Source organism: Chrysochloris asiatica, unplaced genomic scaffold, assembly GCF_000296735.1.
Source record: "Chrysochloris asiatica unplaced genomic scaffold, ChrAsi1.0 scaffold00009, whole genome shotgun sequence".
NCBI classification, from domain to species: Eukaryota; Metazoa; Chordata; class Mammalia; order Afrosoricida; family Chrysochloridae; genus Chrysochloris; species Chrysochloris asiatica.
Window position 1 is genome coordinate 36,961,204 of NW_006408527.1, and position 12,423 is coordinate 36,973,626.

The following is a 12,423-nucleotide window of genomic DNA, read 5'->3' on the forward strand; positions in this document are numbered from 1 at the left end:
AAGAATGTCCACACCTTTATCTCAGCGGTTCTGCCAGGCATCTGTGGCCGCTCAGATCTTTCCCCCATGTGGTATCACTCAAGATGGCAGCTCCTGGAGCAGCCGAGCATCCTGGACTAGAAAGCAATAGATGTCTTGTTTCTGCCACAAATTCCTCCAGCTGTGAGCCTTCCAACCTTCTAAGTATTCCTTTATATGTGGTTCAGAGTTCTGGGACCATCCCCTGAACCTGCTTGGTCAGGTATTCTGTGTTGTTGTTGGCGGAGCTCTCTGCTATACGTCCCCCCATCCGCCATCTTGTTTGTTCCCTTAATGCTCATTTTTTGATGGTTTTTTTCTTTTCAGTCATTAATGAGTATTCAGGTGTTTCCCCCTCAACAAACATTTCTGTATTTCCTATTAGTCATGCTGGATAGTCTCCTTTTTAATTCTCTGATTCCTTTCTGTAAACTATGCTTCAGTGTCTTCTTTTTTGTTGTTAAACTTTTTTTTTTTTTATTCTCACCTTTTTGACTTCCTAGAATACAACATATATGTTATTGTGTTTTGGTATTTTTATTCATTGGAGTGCTCTTTTTTAGATCACCAAACTGTTTACTCTCTATCACCTCACTTCTTGGAGGTTTTTCTCAACTTTACAAACTAAAAATCATCCAATATCTAGTCACCATGGGTCATCTCACTCTTTAACTGTCCTTATGAAAGCTACTGACATTAATTTCCATTTCTTTATTTTTCACAACCATTTTCATCTTTATGGAATACATAATCCATAGGAGAAAGAATCTTTCTGATTCATCACTGATGGTATCAACAATGGTAAATAGTTGAATGGTACTTAGAAGGTGTCCAATCAATTCCTGTTAAAGAAGTGAATACATGACAAACTCAATTTCTTACTCTTTACTCAATTATTTTTCATCTTGCATAGATATGAAAGAAAGAGAAGGAAACACAACTAAAATGAATTCAAATAGTGTTGTTGTTGTTAAGTGTTTTCAAGTCAGTTCCAATCCATAGTGAACCTGTATAGGGGTTTCTGTTTCTGAGGAGCTGCTGGTGAGCTTGAACAGCCAACCTTGCGCTTCAAACCTACCTTGAACTCCAGCACATTAGCCCACAGTGCCACATCAGGACTCCTTAAATATAGAGAGAATGAGAAATATACACGAATAAATCAATGATCTCAATAGCTAGTTATAGAAATGAACAGATGAATTATATTTTTACTGATAACCCTGACTGAAGTTTCATATTATGAATGTGTCTTAGTCAATGATTAGAAACTTGTAGGTCATTTTTCCTTTGGCTACTTCAAATCATTGCAGTGATGAAAACAAGAAGAAGAACATGATGACTCGGAGCCAATTTTCTCTAGTGTCTTTGTCCTTGAGCAGTGATTTTATTTGATTCAGCAATTTACCAGATCATTGCTCCTAAAAGTTTAGAATGGTGATGCACCAGTGTAATGTCTCCAATATCCAAGCCACTTGACCAAGTAATTTTGTTCAGCAGAGGGTTATTGGATAGTAGTTGTGGCAAGGATTTTAAACCCCATTTTTTGGTTCCTCTTAGGGCTTCCCATGGTAGGTTTTGTAGAGAATTTTCTTTTTATTAATAATGTTATATTATAAAATCATGACCAATTAATGACTTTTTAATGATTAATGACCAAGTTACCCAATGCATTTAATGATTTGAGGTGTACAGAAGCCCTAAATAAGATCAATAAGAATCTCTGTTTCGGGAAATTTGAAATTCTGACTCTGCAATTCTCATCAGCATTGGTTGTTCATTTGACTTACATTGATTTAAATTTGAGAGTTTAAATAGTCACTTTTGGGGGCTTTGTTAGAGAATGTGTGTGACAGAGACTTAAAATTAGATGGGACGAAACAAAAAAAGATGGAGTAAGCTTTCAAGAAAATGGATGGACCAATATGAAACTAATAAAGATTATGAAATAGGATATCTAATGGTTTTACAGTTCTGGTCCAGTGCTTTGGGAAGCCCAGCTCCCAGTTTCCATGAAATGACAAGGCATGTTATTTACACGTCAGAACATCTCTAGTTGCTTTGAAATCACAGTATAATTATATGGTTAATGAAATGGGTTTTTATGAATTTTTGTGCCATTGTAGTATTTGCTATATTTAACTCCATATATTTTTGTTGTTTGTTGTTAAGTGCCATCCAGTCAGTTCCAACTCATAGATACCTGGTAAAAGGTTTCTGAGGTGTTATATCTTTGCTCAAAATAAACAAACTTTCTACCAACTCGGCCCTAGGGAGGAGGGCCAATGTCATGTATTACCAGGCAAGAACTAGAGATGGAATGCTAATGTTTCCCAGTACAAACTAGTTGTGAGAGAAAGAGTCAGATACTAGGGAAAATGCTCATAATTTCCTTGACCAGACTTACATCCCAAAAGTAAGACGTGTTGAATATTATGTTGAAAAAAAAAAAAAAATCAAGGTGCCTTTTGCCTTATTCATATTTAGGACTCTGGGGGAGCCTAAAACTATGGTGTAGAATGACTCTTACTTGAGAAAAAAAATGGTAGTAGGGAGTGCTGATATAGAAGGAGAATCAAAATCTTTTACATGTCCTGCAAGGTTTGGAATGGATTAATGTTAATGCTGCTAGTTGTCACCGGAATTTGTTGCTCCTAAGAGATTGTTCATCTTGTAACCTGCCAGCAGGGCAGGAACTGAGCAGGCAGATATAAAATAGCTCTGCAGGAGTCAATCAGGACCAGAGAGCAACACGAGCTGGTAAGAATAAATTTTGAGTCTACAACTCTTCACCATTGTGATGCTAGATGAAATTCTCTCAGACAGCCTAGGAGTTTATCTGGAGAAGTGTTTATACAGAAATAGGACATGTTCAAATTTCAAGGCACTAGAGAGTCACTGACAGATCTTTTTTTCTTTTCCTTTTACTATCATTTGTGTAGAAATCATGAGTAAAATCAACACAGGCTATTTTTGCTATGAAAATAAGTGATCACAAGTTATCAATCACTTAAAAAACCCACTTACTGTCAATATGTGCCAACAAAGGGGATTTCTCCTCTCAGGCACATAGAGGTAATATGCAAGGTCTCCCTTTGGCATGGATTCCTGGTATGGTGCTGTGGACTAATGTGCTGAACTTCAAAATCAATTTGAATCACAAGGTCAGTAATTCAAGCTCATCAGTTGTGCCTTGGAAACCCTATTCAGGTTTGCTATGAATCGGAACCGACTGGATGGCACTTAACAACAACAATGCACTTCATAAGTGATACTCATTACTTCTGTTCACCACTCATTGGTCAGAGCTAGTCCCAATACTTCATCCAATCACAAAGCAGCAAAGAGATACAACCCTGCCATGTGCTGGAAGGGAAGAAGATCAGAAAAGATTGAGAAACAGCATTAATGACTACCTTATAATGAATATTATGCCAGTGAGAAAATACATTATCATGCTTCTACTTTCCAATAATGAAACTGAGATGGACAAAAGTCATTGCTGAATGTGTTTTATCAATGTACACTTATACAAAGGTATGCCTTAGAGCCAAACAGAAAGTATTGAACTAAATTATTCAGTTTAATGAAGTAAGAGAAACACAATTTTTAGCATCTTGGGGGATAGAGGCTGAGCCTCATGCTTGTGTGACTGAATGGATTTTACAAATAATCTAATATTTATTTATATTTGTTAGTATTGCTATGAGGTTAATTCCCAAATGTATTTATTCCCTTTTATAAAGTTTGTTATACCACAAAATGCCTTTTTTGAGTAGTTGTGTTAAAATTAAAGGCATGAAGTCAAACTTCTGTGCAAACTGAGAGATGTGGGGTGTGTGCATATGTGTCAGAGAGAGAAGCTTCAGAAGGTAAGTTGCAAGTAAAATTGAGAACTAAATAGATGTGCTGACATAGAGCCACAGTTAATCATATATTGGTGAGAGTGTTGTATTACTCAGAAGATGTGGGATATAGTGCTCAGAAACATTTTATTTAAAATTCAACACCCTGAGAAATTTCAACTAGAATCTCAATCACATTTTCATATCTTTGAACAAGCTTTGAGTACATATAGCATGTTGCCTAAAACCAAAATAAATGTGATAAATGTCAATAGATTTCAGAGTCCTTAATAATTAGGAGAAATTGTATAGATTTTGTATTTTTAATACAAAGAAACCATGGAAATTATGGTGGTAATGATGGTGCTGTATTGTGGAGTTAGTTCTGATGCATAGTGACCCTGTGAAGGGTTTCTGAGGCTGTCAATCTTTATGGGAGCAGAAAGCGTCATTTTTTTCCCCTGTGGATTGGCTGGTAGTTTTGAACTGCTGACCTTAAGATTAGCTTCCCAACTTGCAATCACTATGTTACCAGAGAGAAAAAAAATTAAATATATTTAGCACACATTTTGCCAGACTACCTTTTACTGCTTGACCAAGGTAACAGTTGTTGAAGAGACTGGTTCATTTTAACGTCAAATACCTCTAAGTTTTTGATAAAAGTTTTTCAAGTCACACTACCCTGAGCTTTTAAAAAGAAGTTACTTTTACTATCAGCCTTGAAAAATATGTTCTGTGAGAAGAGTATGAGTACTCTTTCATGCATGGAGACTCTTAATCCTACTTTTCAAAAATAGTGCTTGAAGCTTAAAGAGTTTTTTTTGTTTTAATGAAACTAAAATATATAATTTTCAGGTCATTCACATAAACAACTAAACTAAAAAAAAGTTAAGACTGTAAGAATTAATAAATACAGCAATTTAAAAACGGTTCAGCAAGTAATGTAATCCCTTTAGCCAGGCTACTGACATGTGGAAAGCCAGATGCTCAAACAAATGAGACCAGCAGACAGTCTGTATCCAAGATGTTCCCTCTGCCAAAATTTTCTCCTTGGCCCTCATGATAAGCATACAAAGCTACATGTGGCCTCTGCCCAGTCTATGGTCTACATGTGGTTTATCTGTTTATGCAAGGCATATAGTCTCTCCCTCTTCCTGAAAATGCATCTTGGAGGGTGAGTGCCCCTCCACCTTCTATCAGCTCAGTGCACTTAGGCTTCACACTTGAGAAAGTGAAGCTTGTAATGTCTAAATAAGTATTCTAAGTGGGCAATTTCAGTAAATTGAATGGCAGTCAATGGACCTTTCTACTACTCCCTTCCCTTCATCCATTATCATTATTTCTATGTAGGAGGTTTTAGCTCGGGGCAGATGTTACTGTAGAGCTCACAAATGACAGAGATATTAACTATCTTCCTCCTTCAGCTCAGGACCATCTCAGGGAATATTCTCTGTAAGAATTTAACAAGGAAGGTACTAAGTGTAACTTTTGTAATAAGATTCAAACTTCTAAAACATTAGCAAACTAGTATGCAGATGTTGCTTAATCCAAAAACAAAACAAAACAAAATCCCAAACAGATTTTCAAGTGTTAACACAAACATTATATTCAATATCTTTAAAATCAAAGATATTTAAACATTTTTTGGTATATGTGTATGTTATGTAATCATGTGAAAACATTATAAAACTAGCTACTCATAATTTTATTTCTAACTCACTATCTCTATATAATAAGGAGCTCTGATAGCATAGTGTTTACAAATCAGGCTGCTAACCTCAGGTTCAGCAGTTCAAAATTACCAGCAGTTCCACTGGAGAAAGATGAGGCTTTCTGCTCCCGTAAAGATTTACAGCCTCGGAAACCCTGTAGAGGGTCACTATGAGTCAGAACCGATTCCACGGCACATAACAACAACACCTCTACATAATATGTATACTTGACGGTATGGTTATTCTTATATTTTCTCTTTGTTCCTCAAATACTTTATAAAACCAAGTTATTCCACTGTGACAATTTGTTGAATTGTTTTATATTTTTAAGAGCGGTTCATAGAAAGTGACAAAAAATTCCTAAAAATTAAGATAGACCAATTTATTTTATATTGCTAATAACTTTATTCATCTTAAATGGGTCATAAATGAATTTCATAAATCTTGAAGTAAGATTAATTTGGGTCTTATATTACAATTATTTTATGTATTAAATTATTTATTCTGTAAACCCTCAGAATATTGCTGTAGTTTTGTAATTTCACCTTCAACTAAGACATTGAACTTTGAAATATCAGCATAAGTAAATAATTGGACCAGCATTTTATTTGTCTCAATATTTGCTTCTGAACAACTTGAAAGCTTATTTACAAATATAGACATAATTGTACTGGGCCCAATGTGGCTTGGTTTTAGTCACACTGTGAAACAGGAAAAATGTGATTATATCTCTCTAAAGTTTCTTTCCACATAATTTAATGTACTTTAATGCTATATCCATAATTGAATTGTCTCCTGTGTCATTTAAAAGCTAAAATTAAGGCCCACTATTATGAGTGCCTGGGTGTACGTGGAAAACCAGAAAGCCTCCAATGTTTGAACTGCTCCCAATGATACTCCTGTTTATCTACTACCTTATCTGGTCCATGAGCCAAACAACCCTTCTCAAAACCAGGCAAGTTGCCTGTCTATCCCTGAGGACTGGGCTTCATCACCCTATCTACTCATGGAACTATTCAAACAAGTCAGTCACATCTTCCTGAGGGAAGCAGGTCATCTACGCCTTCTGTGATTTTAAAAACCTGTTTCCCATAGCCTGTGCTTGTTCCTTTGCTCCCCAAAGCCAACCCCAGATGGCCTTGTGTGGTATGTGGTGACCTCCTCCCTCAGATATAAGTATATGAGACTAATAACTGCTGTGAGTGCTTCTGTTCTCAGGTGTCTTGTGTTTAATCATCCCAATAACCCTAGAGCAGGAATCTCTGCCTCACCACAGGAATGAAGAGGAGGTGATAGAAACAGCTTGGTTCTTGCTGTTATCCACATTTTTCTTTTTTTCTGATATGAAAAAAAAAAAACCCTTTTCTAATTTATTTTCATTTGTCTTGAAATTTTTAAAATCTTTTGTTTTGTTTTAAATGATTTTCTCTCAATTGCCATGGGTTAGTAAAGGTTGTTTTGCTTATCTAATATTTCCAGTTAAGGAGATCCTAACATTAGAATATGGGAAGTATCAGTCTTCTTTATCAACTCTAGTAGGAACAGCTTGAAGAAAGCAGGGTTGGGTGGGTTCTGAAAAAAGGGCTGAAGAATAGAGAAGGTCCACATCTCCACTAAAGGAAAAGGCTATTTAAATAATATGTACTCTGGAACAATCTTTACAGGAACAAAAGACAGATGGAAGTTAAGTAAAAAGAGCTGATTCCTTGAAACCCTTACCTAAATTTAGGTCTAGAATGCAACTCTTCTAGAAAATTGCCTTTATTCCTTTGAAGAATTTAGGGCATGCAGATAACAGCAGTTTTTATGCCTCCTAAAATATCAATTGCCCAATTTTTCCAGGTCATATTATATATTGAACAGGAATATTATTCTCAATTAAGTATCAACTTTAATTAGCAGTGAAATTTGTTGTTGTTGTCGTTTTCAGTGCCTTCCAGTCATACCCACTCATAGCAACCCTATGCACAACAAATTGAAACATTGCTTGGTCCTGCGCCAATCTCACAATCATTGCTGTGCTTGAGCCCCTTGGTGCTGCCAGTGTGTCACTCCATCTCATTGGAGGTCTTCCTATTCTTCTCCAACCCTCCACTTTTCCAAGTATGATGTCCTTCTTCATGACATCATGATAATATGTCTGAAGTATGAAAAATTAAGTCTGGCCATCTTGACTTCTAAGGATCATTCTGGCTGTACTTCTTCCAACATAGATTTGTGTATTCTTTTGATGGTCCATGGTACTTTCAATATTCTCCTCCAACACCATAACTCAAATGTATCAGTTCTTCTAAGGTCTTCCTTATTTGTTGTCCAACTTTCACATGCATATGAGTGAGCTCTGGTAGCATAGTGGTTACGAATCAGGCTGCGAACCTTAAGGTCAGCTGTTCGAAACTACCAGCTGCTCCATGGGAGGAAGATCAGGCTTTCTACTCCCGTAAAGATTTACACCCTTAGAAACCCTGTACAGGGTCGCTATGGGTTGGAACCGACTTAACGGCACTTAACAACAACAAGGTTATTGACATATATTGGTTTGGGTAAGATGCACCTTAATCCTCAAACTGACATCTTTGCTTTTGTACCCTTTAGAGAAGTCTTGTTTAGCAGATTTGCCTAATGCAATACATTATTTGATTTCTTCACTGTTGCTTTCATAATTGTTGATGACTGATCTGAGTAAAATGAAGTCTTGGATAACTTCAATCTTTTCTCTATTTCTCTTAATGTTATTTATTGGTCCAATGGTAAGGATTTTTGTTTTCTTTACAGAGAGGTAAAATCTACTCCGAATGCTGTGGTCTTTAATCTTCATTAGTAAGCTAAATTAAGATGAAGTAATGATGTGGTGCTGTAGGATCAGTACTGGACTGCAAACCACAAGGTCTACAGTTCAAACCCACCAGCTGCTCCTCAAAAACCATATACAGGGTCTCTGAGTTGGAATTGACTTGGCAGCACTTAATAGCAACAACCACAAAAAACTGAAAGGAAGCATATGAGTATGGGTGATCAATAATACCTAATATCTGTATGACTTTTGATTTTACAAACTATTGATTCATTTTTAGACTCCCATGCCTACAAGGAAGGAGCTCTGGTAGCGTAGTGGTTACGAATCGGGCTGCGAACCTTAGGGTCAGCAGTTCGAAACTACCAGCCGCTCCGCAGGAGAAAGATGAGGCTTTCTACTCCCGTAAAGATTTACACCCTCGGAAACCCTGTACAGCCCAACTCGATGGCACTTAACAACAACAACAACAACATGCCTACAAGGAGTTCAGTATATAAAATTGTTATTGTTGCTTTATAATCTCATGATTCAGTTTCAACAATTTTAGTTTGTTTTAAAATGTAGTAAATTTTGATTGTTTGCAGACCCATTTGTAGCCACCTGGGCAGCAATCCTGGGTTTTTGCCATAAGCTTTGGTTTGCATGAGCACATGTGGCAGACACCTCCAAAATCATGTCTGAATGTGGATCATCTGGTCCTAAAGGCAAGGAGAGTGAGACTACTTTCTGTGATGTCAACAGAGTCTGCTGCTGCTCAGGCCCCCATTTGAATGCAGTTTTCTTCTGGGTGGTTTTATCGGTAGGAGCCAGCAATATTCCTAGATGTGGTATATATAACCAGAATCCAAGTAGGTCAAACAAACACTGAGCCTGTGTGGTGCTGTGGGCTAATGCATCAGACTGCAAAGTTGTTTTAACTGCAAGGTGAGTGGTTCAAGCTTACCAGCTGCTCCTTGGAAACCCTATACAGGATTGCTATGGGTCATCGACATGACGGTACTTAACAACAACAACAAGGGACAAAAAATTATTCTTGGTTGTTTATGGAATGTCACGGATAGCTCCAGCCCTAGTTATTCTCAAGAATTTTACTGTTTGGGCAGCATACTGGATTTCTGCTGGATTTATTAGCCCGTGTCTCTTGGTCATATATAGGCTACCACTGTTTATAAATCTGCCCTAGCCTGTTGGTCCATATTTGACAATAACATAATAGTATCCATCCAATGTATCACTGGAGTACTGGTGTAGCATTGTGGGTTAATGCACTGGACTGCAAAGTCTGTTTGAATAACAAGGTCAGCAGTTCAAGCTCACCAGCTGCTCCTCAGAAAACCTATATAGGATTGCTATGAGTCGGAACTTACTCGGTGGTACCTAACAACAACAGTGTATCACTGCACTTGCAATCTGCACCAAGTTCAAGTCTTCACAAACTGTACAATAAAAGTCGGTGAGTTTAAATAACTTTGAGGCAACACACTGAAAGTGCATTGGGGCCCTACCCACTTGAAAGTAAGCTGTGGTTGGCACTTCTTTTAAATTGGGATGGAGAAAAAAGCATTTGCTACATCAGTCACTGGAACAGCTGAAACCACAGGTGGCACTACTTTATTTAGGATGAGGCTTTCTACTCCAATAAGGATTTACACCCTCGGAAACCCTGTACAGGGTCGCTATGGGTCGGAACCGACTCGAAGGCACTTAACAACAACAACAACAATCTATTGCCAATCTCCATGAGCCATCTGCCTTTTTTACTGGCCAACCAGTACTGTTATACAGAGAATTTGTTGACACCAACACTCCAGTCTTTAGCAAGTCTTTAATCAAAGCAATAATCTGTTTTTGCTTACCAGGTTTTCTATATTGTTTCTAATTAGCAATCTGGGTAGGTTCAGGCAATTCTAATGACTCCTTTTTAGTATGTCCAATCAATACTTGCCTAAGGGTAGACGTATACACCTTCCAATTTATATTATCAGGTAAAGGGAGTGTTTTCAAATTAGACATAATATCCATACCATACCGCTAATGCATTCAGATAAAGGAGATGCAACTACCTCATACAAGGTGTATTTACCCAGGAGTCCTAAAAAATCTTCCTAATCCCCGAGCCATTTTACCTACACATGTGCATATGACATTAGATCCTCTGCTGGAGGAGGGACCCTAATATCCTGATTTATTTGTCAATCCTGATCTTGATCAGCTAGCTGAGCCTCTGCTCTAAATGGTTCCAGGTTGATATTCTCATCATGAACATTTTTCAGGCTAGGATGAATAGAACTATCTTGTTTTCACCTCTTTACAGAAGTTTCCCATGGTCTACCCAAACTCCTGTAGTGTTGTATTAAGACCTTTTTATCAACTCCACTATATGTTATATTCATCGCATTTCTCAGTAACCATCTAAATATCTCCTACAGTGGTAAATTCTGTTACTATTGTCTCTTCCCATTCTCCTATAGGAGTCCTGCTGTGGCGATGTGGGTTAATCAACTTCAAAGTTAATCTGAACTGCAAGGCTGGTAGTTCAAGCTCACCAACTGATCCTCGGAAACCCTCCACAGGGTTGCTATGGCTTAGAATCGACTCAATGGCACTTAAAAATAGTTATAACAATAATTCTCCTATAAATTACCCTGTATAAATTGCATCTGTAAAACCCATAAGGGGAAGTTCTGCCAATAATTCTGACACAGTTTCTTGGATTGTTGCTTTGTTAAATAGGTAGTAAGTTTAAGAGACTCCCTTAATTACTGTATCTACCATGACCTGTGTAAGGAGCATGTTCATAGTCATAGTTCTGACTTAACCACTTCTGGGTTTGGTTCAGTACCACCATTAGCACCTACATTCTTTTTCCTGGCCATTGCTACTAGTACAGATAACAAAAACTTAAGAATTGTATGTGTCACACTTTCCTTATGCCTCTGTATTCCCATATGTATCTATCAAGCTAATTCATCAGGAATTTAATCTATTTCTACCAATTATTTGTTGTTGTTAGGTGCCATCCAGCCAAAACCAACTCATAGTGACCCCAAGCACAGCAGAATGAAACAATGTCCGATCCTGGGCCAACATCACTACCACTGCCACACTTGACACTATCAATGAGGCCACCTGGCCAATCCATCTCATTGGGGTCTTCCTCTTTTTCCCTGACCGTCCATCTTACCCAGCCTGATATCCTTTTATATATCCCATGAATAGCTTTTATCTTGGGTAAGTGGTTTTAGCAGCACAGCTATTACAACCCATGAGTGATTTTTATCCCATTCAAAAACCAAAGGTTCCTTAATCCCCCATTTATGCCCTTTTCTCCAAAACCACATGTTACAGTGAGTCAGGGCCATTGCAGTGAGCCCCATAATTCTGACATCAAATGCATGAATAATTTCTTTAAGAAAAATCAGCACAAGGTTGGTACCTATGAGATGGTGGTTAACCCAACTATTCAACTTTTCCAACACATTATACCCTCCATGGTTGTTGTTAAGTACCACTGAGTCCGACCTATAGCCACCCTGTACAGTGTTTCCAAGGAGCAGCTGGTGAGCTTGAATTGCCAACCTTGTAGTTCAAACCGACATTGCAGTCCAGCACATTAACCCACAGCACCACCTCAGGACTCCATACCCTCCATAGTCCATGATATAAATCAACACTACTTCCTTCCCTCAAGTCTCAGGGTTCTTCAATGGGCTGCAATGTCTCACAAAAATCACAGCTGTCTAAAGAAATGGGTCACACAATTGTGGTGGCTGGCAAGTCCCAAAGCCTTATTTCAGAAATCAGTCTGGAGCAATCTTCTTACCCAAATATTATCAGGAGCTAAGGAACCTAAATTGGCCAAACAAGAGGCTATTGATGCAAGAAGTTGTGAGAGCTGGTCAATCAACTCAGGTGAGGGCCCAAAGTCCCAGGAACTGGAGGTCTGACGTAATGAGCCGGATGCAACATTCAGGGTAAGAGAACAAACTTTTCCAAAGCATTCTTATAAATTGGAGTCAGATCATGCCCCAAAGGTTGGTGACTTGAGTCACAC